This window comes from Adiantum capillus-veneris, chromosome 12 (genome assembly GCF_014529385.1).
Source record: "Adiantum capillus-veneris isolate H3 chromosome 12, ASM1452938v2, whole genome shotgun sequence".
NCBI classification, from domain to species: Eukaryota; Viridiplantae; Streptophyta; class Polypodiopsida; order Polypodiales; family Pteridaceae; genus Adiantum; species Adiantum capillus-veneris.
The window spans coordinates 18532264-18545245 of record NC_140942.1 but is presented as its reverse complement, the minus strand read 5'-3'; the positions used below and the strand labels follow the sequence as shown (position 1 = coordinate 18545245).

Genomic DNA, 12982 nt, shown 5'->3' with positions numbered 1-12982 from the left:
GAGCCCGATGAGCAACCCGAAGTGGAGGAAAACGAGGAGATCCTTGTTCCTGAACAAATTTTGGCACATAAGGACACAAAGAATAAGGGTAAAGTAAGAAGGCGATTCTTGGTTAAATTCAAGAACTATCCTGCATTGGATGCAAAGTGGATGGAGGAGGAGGACCTAGCAAATACTTCTCAGAGCGTAAACCTTTACCTTGAAACTTTTGGTTTAAAATGGTTTACTCCAAATGGAACACAGAATTCAGCTTGGCCGCAGATCTGGTGCAGTGGGATGCACAAGAGGGGAGTTACTCTGCTCCTTTGTCAACAGATGCCTTGATTTTTAGAATACTAGAGTCACTGATGTCTCTTTGAGCTTCACGACTACTGAGAGCTGACAGTATTCTGTTGTATGACTTTATGAAATGGAATTTCTAAATATGAAACTGATTTATTCTTGACTTGTTTTTAAGTGCAGGAACTTATAGATGAAATGATTGCAGCATTTTGGTCTAAATGATCTCAAATAGACGTGGTTGCAATAGAAGTTAGTCAACCCGAGCATCAATGAGGTCCCGACTGGATCTAGATGCGATTGCTAGCTACATTGCCGATAAATCATGGTCTAAGATCTGAATGAATGTTGAATGTCAAGTGATGTCCTGTGATGTCGATATGCCACCTTTGCTGATAGCCCCTCCTATGCAAGGTATGCGAAGTACTTTTCCGTCTCAGAGCTTTTATCATACCCATGCTCCCTCATCACCTCAAAACTTCTATGCCTCCACCTCCAACTCCATGCAACAGGAGCAAGGACCACCTCGCCCTTCGACTCGCCCATTGAATCGGCCCATTTTGTGCTACATATGCGGGGAATATAGTCATTACCAAAGCAAATTCCCTCTGCCCGAAGGGTCCCCTCCCTGCCGTCATTGCCCTGAAACGAAGGATCACTACAGTAAAGGTTTCCCTAAACTTCGTGCATCCACGGCTACGAACATAAGTCAAAGCCAAAATGAGTTTACCTTTCCGAAGCTCAATTTGATAGCAGTTAGCACCACTCCTCAACCACCCCCTTCTGCCCATGTCGTTACCACTCAAGAGAAGTTGCAGTTGGTAGAGAAGCCAGCAGGCGTCCTCACCCGGGCCCAGAGAGCCGCACTCGGTCTTAGTATTTCAACACGTTCAACTCCCCCACACATTCTCCCAACAGTGGATACTCTGCCTTCAGCTGGCGCCAAGCCCTCACTCAATGACAAGCAAGAATCCAAATCTTTGCTCTCCAATATTGATGAAGCCTTCTTGGAAGTAGTGGCTGATCAACAGCAGATCAAGTTACCAGAAAAGCCACTGGAAGAAAAAGAAAAGCCTACAACAGAGACAATCTTAAAGAACACTTTTCAACAAGTGTCGCTCTATGACAGCTGCGGCTAGATGTGAGTTTTCGAAGTGACACCCTTACAGTTATTCAATCACTTTACCACGGAGCACGTCCTAGTGGCGGGCACCTCCTAGTGCAGCCATCCGAGTCCTTATGATATCCCATCACGCTGCTCTCCTCACGGATTATAGAAGCCCTCGTCTCACCGAGTCCGTCTTGGGGCAACAATTTTCAAGAGTAGTTGTGGATGGTGGATCTGGCATCAATATGATGCCTGAGTTCACTATGATAGCTTTAGGCCTGCAATCTACTCAACCTGCCCCCTTCACAGTAACATTGGCCGACCAGAGGACAGTATACCCTATGGGCATAGTGAAAAAGGTGCCTCTGCGGATACAAGATTTCACTTTTAGTTTGGATTTTGTTGTGATTCGTCTTCCACAGGTGGAGGGCGGATTTCCCTTGCTCATCGGTAGACCATGGCTGCGACACACTAAAGCACTTCATGATTGGTGAAATGATGTCATGCAAGGTTGCATCCGTACGGTACGATTCCGTACGTATAGATAGGTAGTGTACGTTTTTTTTCAAATTTTTTTTGTTTTTTATTTTTTTTTAGGGACATCTTGCCATTAGTATCTAGATTTTAGACGTAATCAATCGATTACAGAATGGGGAGGTAGTAGCGGGATATTCCATTCGGGATGGCTACTTGATGAAGAAAACGTTGTTGTCCGTTACACAGCCATTGAGATTGTTTTTAGGAACCATATTGAAGCAGTATCTAATGGTGGATGTTTGAAGTAGTATCTATGTCTAGACTCTATGTAGTTCTTAGTATGTATAGGCTGAAAAAGGCTAAAGTCGCTATTCTTTTTGTTGTTACAAATGTTACGTACTGGTCACATACCTTAAAGGCCGATCCGTACAGAAGTACGTACCTTACATACTGACTATGTATCGTACACTCCGTACCTTTCCACCTTGATGCCATGTGGATACATACTCCTGGCTCCCCGATGCAACCCATTCGCCTAGGAGGAGGCATGGATCCCATCATGCAACATAGTTCTTTGTCCCTAGCAACCAGCCTTGAATTGGAACAGCCTACTCCACCTGACGGGTCAAAAGATGAGGATCTGTTGGAGTGGTTGGACGCTACCAAATCTATGCTTTGTTATGGAGTCTCTATTCACTCTTTGCCTGAAGGTAAACCCTCTTCCAATATTTCCACAGTAACTAAACCTAATAGGCCACCTGAGCCAGCACAAAGGTTGAAGGTCACAGAAGCTACTCCCTGTGTGCCCTTGGTGGTAGCCTTTGGATCTGGTGAACCTATGAAGAATCATAGAAGCGGAAAGAAAGAGAAGTTAAACAACCTTCAACATCAACCCATCGGTGTCTGCTTCTCCCACCTAAACAAAGCTCTCCTCTGTGTCTAGCAAACTCCCTTCACAGAGCTTCCTTAAGACGGGATACAACCAAAAAGATGTTGATTTCAAGCTTGATAAATTCCCTGCTCATGCTCATAATATCTCTCTGCTCCATGTCATTCCAACCTCTTCACCTACTAGAACCCACGACCCTTGGAGTACCATCAGAAGGCTCACCTCTCACTACCCCTCTCTCCCTCCCTAACCTCGCCCCTAGTTCCCCCTCACCAGCCCTCGCCCCCTACTCACCTCTCGCCCCCCCCTACCCACCCCCTCCCTTTGCCCTCGCCCCTACCCTTTCTCTCCCTCGCCCCTACCCTTTCCCCCCTCGCCCCTAGTGTCCCCTACCCACCCCTCGCCCCTACCCACCCAATCTCCCTCTCTCGCCCCTATCTAGCCCCACCCACCTCTTCCCCTCTAGAAAAAAATGCAGAAAAAAGAAAGCATTTGTACACCTCATGTAGTACACTCTGCTCTGCAAGGGCTGCTAGCTTTTGGAGTTCTGAAGCAAGTCTTTTGGTGTTTCACAACACACGAGCAAGATGAAGAGCCTTTTGGCTGTTTCCTTGTGGCTTTCAAGCATTCACCTTGTTGCCATCCTGTTGCTGTTAATGCTTTTCGTTCTGTCATCACGATGGAGCTTAACCTTATTTGTAGTGTTACTCCACCTTATGGTTATCCCTCTTTTGAGAAGAGTGTTGTGCAGAAAGTGTTGCGAGGTTCATCTGCAAGCATGGACCAGGTCATTTTCCTCTCACTATGGTTATGGAGGATAAAGATGCGCTGAATACAAACCGAGCATATCTCTTTGTTGTGGAGCCTCATTCTATTTTGCCAATTGGGATTCTTGGACTATGCAATCATACTGGGTTCCTGCCTATTCAAAGGCTTAAGGCATTTGCAAGCAGTGCAGTGTTTTTAACTCCAATTTTGAGGCATGTAAGGTCATGGTTGGCCTTCTTCACGAAAGATGTACGGATGCGGTACCTAGTGGTTTTCTTTCATAGTTTTTCAGTATTCCTCTCATCGAGACGGTGAGCGGTCTTGTGGTGGGCAACCTATAGCAAGCTACAGTGTCACTTTCACAAGACACACAGTTAGTACAGTTGGTCTAGTCTGGTTCACACTGGACGAACTCTCTGGGCTGAGCAGTGACACGTGACAGGGATACGAACGGTGGTCTATTGGACATCGTGGCCAGGTCACCACCACCACTCAGTTTGGAGATAGACTTAGATGGCTGACATTTATGAGCCGTTGGTGGCTCTTTACGATGGTACATGTAAGTAGTAGCTGTTGGGTCAAGATTATCATCTTCTTTATATATGGTTCAGCGTCGTCGTCTACTCCCTGCACATTGAGCCTCGACACCCCCATAGTACCCGTGAGTTTTGGGCTGGAGCTGAGTGTGTTGCCACGCCAGAGTCTATAGTTCTTTGAGATAGTCGAGTCCATATATTCTGGTCTATTGTTGTGTGTCTGCGTTGATCAGCTGTTATCTATTGTTTCCTTTGTTTTCATACTATTTTGAGTGGGATGTCACGTACATTGCACCAATGAGCACCCACTTTAGAGAGCACGACACGCTATCCGTGCTACAGATTGCTTGTCACAGAAAAAAGTGATTGGATCAATAGAGACAATGAAGGGTAGCTTCAATTCTTTGATTAATTCAGAGACCCAAAGAGCCTCGCAGGAGGCAAGAGCAACAGCAACATATTTCGTAGAAGAGCTTGCAATAAAAGATTGTTGTTTGGTTTGCCAGAAGATAGGACCACCAGCCAGTTGGAGTAGAAGTAGGTGCTCAAGGTGCTTAAGAAGGGGGCGATGGAAGCAAGAGGGAGAGAGAGGAGGAACGTGCCCAGGAAGATGAGCAGAGAGAGAGAGAGAGAGAGAGAGAGAGAGAGAGAGAGAGAGAGAGAGAGAGAGAGAGAGAGAGATGGAAGCAGCAGGGAGAGAGAGGAGGAACGTGCCCAGGAAGATGAGCAAAGAGAGAGAGAGAGAGAGAGAGAGAATCGTAAGTGCTGCACACGATAAGTGTTTATGGGCTTATTCTTTGTTTCATTAAAAGAATAAGTGAGTAAATAACCTAGAGGGTGTGGGTGTTCACACCCGTCCAACCGGCCATAAGGCACTTAGCCTTTATTTCTTACAAACTCCCACATAAAGGCAATGTGCCTTGGGGAGATAAAAAATCAGCTAACTATGATACAAGAGCTGATTTTGTGACTTACTCACACCATGCCCATCAACTGACGGCAATATGCAAACCGCTCTGTTGGTAAGGCTTTTGTCAAAAGGTCTACAAAATTGTCATTCGTGTGTACTCTGACAAGCTCAATAGCTTTATCCTTAAGTACACTTCTGATAAAGTGATACTTCACCTCAATGTGCTTTGTCTTGGCATGAAAGACAGGGTTCTTTGCCAACATGATAACACTCTGACTATCACAATGCAACACGGGAACCTTTGCCTTAATGCCAAGATCATCCACCAAACGCATAAGCCATACAGCTTCCTTACAGGCCTCAGTAGCTGCTACATACTCAGCCTCAGTGGTGGATAAAGCAACACACTTTTGCAGTCAAGATATCCAAGACACTGCACCACCTGTGCAAGTAAACACATATCTTGAAGTAGACTTTCTGCAATCTGGGTGTCCAGCAAAGTCTGCATCTGTAAAGCCATCTACACTCAAAGGAAACTTCCCAAAGCAAATGCACAAGTCCTCCCTTCAAATATCTCAAGATGCCTTTCACTGCTTCCCAATGCTTTTTGCCAAGGTTGCTCGTGTATCTACTCACCACTCCCACCGTAAATGCAATGTCTGGACGTGTGGCGACCATAGCATACATTAAGCTGCCAATTGTTGATGCATAGGGAATCTTGGCTATTCCAACCGGCATGTCATCCGATTTTGGGCAATCATCTGCACTAAGTTTCACATATGGAGGTAGTGATGTACCAAGTGCCTTTCGCCCCTCCATATTGAAACGCTGCAATACTTTGGTAATGTATTCTTTCTGAGATAAATAAAGAAGACCCTTCTCCTTATCTCGAAAGATACACATGCCCAAAATATGACTTGCATCACCAAGATCCTTCATGTCAAAATGCTCACATAAGCTGTTTTGTAATGCATCAAGCCCTTTGACATTTGTACCCCCAATAAGCATGTCATCTACATACAAAGCAAGCAATAGAAGACTTCCATCACTTGCCCTTTTTGTATATAAACAGTGATCTGCATTACTTCTCTTGTACCCTTGAGATCTCATAAAAGTATCAAATATGTGATATCATGCACGCGGAGACTGTTTCAATCCATACAAGCTCTTAAGGAGTCTACATACTTTCTTCTCCTTGCCCTTGACCACAAAACCTTCAGGTTGCAACATATATATGACCTCAAAACACCATGTCAAAACGTTGTTTTTACATCCATTTGCCTTAAGTCCATACCCAGAGTAGCAACCAAGGCTGAATCTATCCGCAATGTAGTAAGCTTTACTAAAGGAGAGAAAATCTCATCAAAATCAACACCATGCTTCTGCTTATACCCTTTTGTAACCAAACGTGCCTTGTATTTAGAAGAAGCATTTGTAGTGCCTTTCTTTTGGTAGACCCATTTATATGGCAATGCTTTTGCCCCTGCTCGCAAATCTACCAAGTCCTATGTATGGTTTTTCTCTAAGGAATCCATCTCAGAGAGCATTGCTTTGTACCACTTCTCACTGTCCATGCTATTAATAGCCTCTTGATAACAAGACGGCTCCCCACAGTCAGTAAGCATCACATAGTCCATGGAAGGAACATATCTATCAAGAGCCCTAGTCTCCTGAGTAGATCTACGCACCCAATGGTCCATGACAGGTGGATTTTCAGCCTGTAAGTCATCAAAAACAGCAGGCTGTTCAACCGGTTGCATCACATCAACGGGCTGCCTATAGCCATCAACCTATTCCCCAACCTGTGGTGCATCAATGGCAACTTCTTTGGGCTGATTTTCAGCACCATTTTCAGCATGCATTTGCTGCTGAACATTGGGCCTTCTTGGCTGTCCATAAGTCACACCTTCACGAAAAACAACCCGCCGCACTTCCTCGACTCTTATGGGTTGTTTATGCATGCAATTTTCATTGAAGATGACATCATTGTTGCGTATGATTTTCCGCAATGTGGGATCCCATAATCTATACCCCATTTCACCATCCTCACCATATCCTAGGAAAATACATTTACTAGACTTGGGTTCAAGTTTGGTGCACAGTTCACTCCGGATGTGAACATAGGCCTCGCAACCAAACACTCGTAATTGTGCATATGAGGGTGAGTTGCCAGACCACACCTCCTCAGGCACCTTTCCACCCAAAGTCTTACTCAGTGAGCGATTAATCAAGTGAATAGCTGTTAGCACAGCTTCTGCCCAAAAACCATGAGGTAATGCAGCATGTGACAGCATACTCCGAACTTAACTTTCTCTTGGATAGTCCCGTTTAACCTCTCTGCAACTCCATTTTGGGAAGGATTAAAAGGAGCAGTGAGCTCTCTTTTGTGGGGGAGCAGGAGAGAGAGCCCACTTGCTACTCTATGTGATGAGAGTGAAGGAGAAGAGGAGATTGGCGCTGAAGAAGCACACGCAGAGAAAGAACGTGAGAGAGAGAGAGAACGTTCATCAAAATTTGGGAGAAGTCACGCTTTTTTCTTTTGGGCTTCACCTTTGAGTATATGAGTAAGTGACTAGGGGGCCATTCACACTTGGGCCCCCTCACTTATAAGTCTTTTAACTTATAAGTTAATAAGTACAAGGCACGTAGGCCTTTATTCCCTAACAACCTCCCACCTAAAGGCAATGTACCTTGGGAGATCAAAGAATCAACTAACTATGATACATCAGCTGATCATGCACTTACTCATCCAACACCCATCATCTGTCTGCAATATGCAAACCGCTCTGCTGGAAGACTCTTGGTCAAAAGATCTGCAGGATTGTCATCTGTGTGCACCTTGACAAGTGTAATGCTCTTGTCATCAAGCACACTCCTGATAAAATGATACTTCACCTCTATGTGCTTTGTCTTGGCATGAAAAACAGGATTCCTTGCAAGCATAATAGCACTCTGACTATCACAGTGTAGCACAGGAACCGGTGACTTAATGCCAAGCTCTTCTACCAAACGCATGAGCCACAAAGCTTCTTTGCATGCCTCAGTGGCAGCCACATACTCAGCCTCAGTGGTAGACAAAGCAACACATTTTTGCAGTCTAGAAATCCAAGAAACTGCACCTCCTGTGAATGTAAACACATATCCAGAGGTAGACTTCCTGCAATCTGGATGTCCAGCAAAATCTGCATCTGTAAAACCATGCACAGATGTCTCACTCTTCCCAAAACAAATGCACAAGTCTTTAGTGCCTTTCAAGTATCTCAAGATACACTTCACTGCTTCCCAATGCTTTTTGCCAGGATTGCTCATGTACCTGCTTACTACTCCCACCGCAAATGCAATGTCCGGACGTGTAGCAACCATAGCATACATCAAACTGCCAACGGCTGATGCATAAGGAATCTTGGCCATTTCAGCCCGCATATCATCTGTGTTTGGACAGTCATGTGCAGTCAGTTTTACATATGGAGGCAGCGGAGTACCAAGTGCCTTTCCCCCATCCATATGAAAACGATGTAGCACCTTATTAACATAATCTCGTTGAGATAGATACAAACGCCTGTTAGGTCTATCTCGAGAGATACGCATGCCCAAAATATGATTAGCATCACCAAGATCCTTCATGTCAAAGCGATTCTTTAAGCTTTGCTGTAATGCATCCAACTCCGTGACATTTTTACCCGCAATAAGCATGTCATCAACATACAAAATCAGCAATAGACGAGATCCATCACTTGCCGTTTTGATATACAAACAGTGATCAGAATTACTTCTTTTGTATCCTTGAGACCTCATGAATGTATCAAACTTGTGATACCATGCACGGGGAGACTGTTTCAAACCATACAAGCTCTTCAAGAGTCTACATACTTTCTTCTCTTGCCCCTTTGACACAAAACCTTTTGGTTGCATCATATAGATCATCTCAAGCAAATCGCAATGCAAAAACGCTGTTTTGACATCCATTTGCTTTAACTCCATATCTTCAGAAGCAACCAGGCCTAAAACAAGACGTAATGTGGCAAGCTTTACAACAGGAGAAAAAATCTCATCAAAATCAACACCATGCTTTTGCTTGTACCCTTTAGCAACCAAACGTGCCTTGTACTTAGAAGAAGCATCAGATGTGACCTTGGTCTTGTAAACCCATTTACATGGCAGAGCCTTATGCCCTTTAGGCAAATCAACCAAGTCCCATGTATGGTTTTTCTCCAAAGACTGCATTTCCGAAACCATTGCTTTGAACCATTTCTTACTGTCTTCCCGTTGCATAGCTTCTTTATAGCAAGACGGCTCACCACAATCAGTAAGCATGACATAGTCCAAAGACGGTTCATATCTATCGGGGGGCCTTGTCACCCGAGTAGATCTACGCACCCAATGATCCATAACAGGTGGATTTTCAGCCTGTAAACCATCAAAAACAACAGGCTGTTCAGCCGGTTGCATCGCAACAACGGGCGGTCTAGGAGCATCAACCTATTCCCCTACCTGTGGTGCATCAATGGCAACTTGTTGGGGCTGATTTTCAGCAGCTAATGGCTGATTTTCAGCACCGTTTTCAGCATGTAAAGGCTGCTGAACATTGGGCCTTCTTGGCTGTCCATATGTAACATCTTCACGAAAAACAACCCAGCGCACTTCCTCGACCTTTGTGGGCTGTTTGTGCATGCAATTCTCATTGAAGATGACATCATTGCTGCGTATGATTTTCCGTAATGCGGGATCCCATAATCTATACCCCATTTCACCATCCTCACCATATCCTAGGAAAATGCATTTATGAGACTTTGGTTCTAGTTTGGTGCGCAGTTCACTCCGGATGTGAACATAGGCCTCACAACCAAACACTCTTAAATGTGCATATGAGGGTGGCTTGCCAGACCACACCTCCTCAGGCACCTTTCCACCCAAAGCCTTGCTAGGTGAGCGATTAATCAAGTGAATAGCTGTTTGTACAGCTTCTGCCCAAAAACCATGAGGTAATGCAGCATGTGACAGCATACTCCGAACTTTCTCTTGGATCGTCCGGTTCAACCTCTCTGCAACTCCATTCTGAGAGGGATTAAAAGGAGCCGTGAGCTCTCTTTTAATACCTTTAGTAGCACAAAAGTCAATAAATGCTTTTGATACATACTCCCCCCCATTGTCTGAGCGCAAAGACCTAAGCTTCTTGTCAGTTTGATTCTCAACAAACGCAAGAAACTTCTTGAAAGTATCCAAAACATCGCTTTTAGCACGTATTGGAAACACCCACACCTTACATGTAGCATCATCGATAAACGAGACAAAATATTTCTTTCCCCCTAAGGACAACTGTGGCATTTCACATACATCGGAATGCACTAAGCCTAACCTGTCAGACTTCAAAGAAAGAGACCTTTTGTGCGGTGTTTGACTGTGCTTACCATAAATACAGTGCTCACAATGAGAAAAATCAGCATACCTCAAACACGGCAAATAACCACAACGAGACAGGGTTTCCATTCCTCTTTTACTCATGTGTCCCAACCGGCCATGCCACAAAGAAACACTTGGCTGCTCGATTACGGCGACAACATGGTTACGCACACTAGATACATGCAAAGGATACAAAGTGTCCGATTTACAACCCTTGGCTACAATCCGAACCCCTTTACAAATTTTCCACTTGCTATCACCAAAAGTGGTGTGATAGCCTGCATCATCTAGCTGCCCTGTACTAATCAAACTCTTCTTGAGTTGTGGTACATGGCGCACTTTGTGCAAAACAAAAGTCATACCATCAGCAAAGGAAAACTGGACACTGCCAATACCTGCAATGTCACATGCATAGTTATCTCCCAAATAAACAGTGCCCTGCACCTCACCTGAGTACTGTGTAAACCAATCCCTATGAGGTGTTACATGAAAGGAGGCACCTGAATCAAGAATCCAAGTATGCATGTCCACATCAGAACCCATAGCAAGGGTATGTGCATCCACAGAAGAGGCATTGAGTACATAAGTGCTGCTGTCACTGTCACAACTACTAGCAACATTGATTTCCTCAATCAACACAGTGCTCTTCTTGGCATTTCCCTTGTCCTTTGCATCAGTTTCAGCACCCTTGTTCTTCTCTTTCTTCCACTCATAGCATTCCCGTTTATAATGCCCTTTCTTTCCACAATGATGACACACGACATCTTTCCTACGAGATTTGCTGCGTGCCCTGTCCTTACTGTCAGATTTCTCCCTCTGTTGAGACCTGCCTCTCAAGTGCAATGCATTAGAAGACCCACCTGTGGTGTTCTTCCTGTTCATCTCTTCCATCAAGAGAGAACTCTCTACATCTGCATACTTAAGTGACGCACTTGAGTTACTAAGAGCTGTCCGGAATACATCCCAACTCTCGGGCAGTGTGCATAGCAGAAAAGTAGCTTTGAACTCCTCATCAATCATGAATTTCAGCTCTGTCAGTTGGCTGAAAATAAAATTGAATTCATTGAGGTGCACTGACATGTGCGTTCCCTCCTTCATGTGGAGATCCATAAGCTTCGTAAGCCAATACACTTTACTGCAGCACTCTGCTGTGCATACAACTCGTCTAAACGCTTCCACATGCCCCATGCTGTCTGCTCATTCTCTACATTGAAGAGTAAATTGTCAGACACCGAAAGCATGATCGTGGAGCGAGCCAACTCGTCCACTTCTTCCCATTCTTCAACCTCCATATCAACCGGTTTCACACCCTGTAACTTAATAGGTTTCGCCTGTTTCTTCTGCAACATCACATTATAACATTGCTTCTTCCATATAGCAAAGTTATGGGCACCTTCAAGCTTGAGAATGTGCAACAAATTGCCACTTTCACTGCTAGAAGCCATTCTGAGTGATTGCAAACACTGAAACCCTGTTTTGCCGACCTAAACACGCCCAAATGTGCGCAATCGGGCAAAAAACAGCTTGCTGTTACAGAAAAACAGCGAGCAAATTTCACGCGAAATCACCCCAAAACGGCGTGCATTCACTGCCAAACCCTTACCAAAGGTTTCCACAAGGTGTATACATCATTTGCTTGCTGAAATTCCCTGTTTTAGGGCAAAAATCAGACCTGTAAACACCAGTTTTGCTGAATTTTCAGAACCTCGTTGGTGGAAACACCTGTAAGATTGACCTGTGAGACTTGCCCTAATGAAATTGCATCAAATTGACCCCGAAATTGGTCAATTTCAGCAGAAATAGGCTGCTGTTCGCCAGTTTTTGAAACCCTAATTTTGGGAAAACTGTCACCGGAGGTCGATTCTACACGGTGAGAGGATCCCTTCGCGACAGAGTTGATCGAAAACGGTTGAATATCCTTCCCGCAGCGAGCAAGAACAGAATTCTGATCTATGTTGCGAAAATGGCTCTCTTGGAAACCCTAAAGCTCTGATACCATGTGTGGGGGAGCAGGAGAGAGAGCCCACTTGCTACTCTATGTGATGAGAGTGAAGGAGAAGAGGAGATTGGCGCTGAAGAAGCACACGCAGAGAAAGAACGTGAGAGAGAGAGAGAACGTTCGTCAAAATCTGGGAGAAGTCACGCTTTTTTCTTTTGGGCTTCACCTTTGAGTATATGAGTAAGTGACTAGGGGGCCATTCACACTTGGGTCCCCTCACTTATAAGTCTTTTAACTTATAAGTTAATAAGTACAAGGCACTTAGGCCTTTATTCCCTAACATCTTTTAATGCTTTTAGCAGCATAAAAGTCAATAAATGCTTTTGATACATACTCTCCACCATTATCTGAGCGCAAAGACTTAAGCTTCTTGCCAATATGATTCTCAACAAACGCAAGAAACTTCTTAAAAGTATCCAAAACATCACTTTTAGCACGTATTGGGTACACCCACACCTCACGTGTAGCATCATCGATAAACGAGACAAAATACTTCTTTCCCCTAAGGACAACTAGGGCATTTCACATACATCTGAATGGATTAAGTCTAACCTGTCAGACTTTAAAGAAAGAGATCTCTTGTGCGGTATTTGAGTGTGCTTATCATAAATACAGT

The 12982-nt window shown here is 44.4% G+C and overlaps 1 protein-coding gene and 1 pseudogene across 1 annotated transcript in view; both read right to left on the bottom strand.

Annotated features, from left to right (window-relative positions):
- The window catches only part of LOC147445387 (putative protein phosphatase 2C 43), an 80059-nt gene that overhangs the window by 44876 nt on the left and 22201 nt on the right, over nt 1-12982 (bottom strand). The gene's annotated exons all lie outside the window — the stretch shown is intronic.
- Nucleotides 2558-11812, bottom strand: LOC147445388 (uncharacterized; annotated as a pseudogene).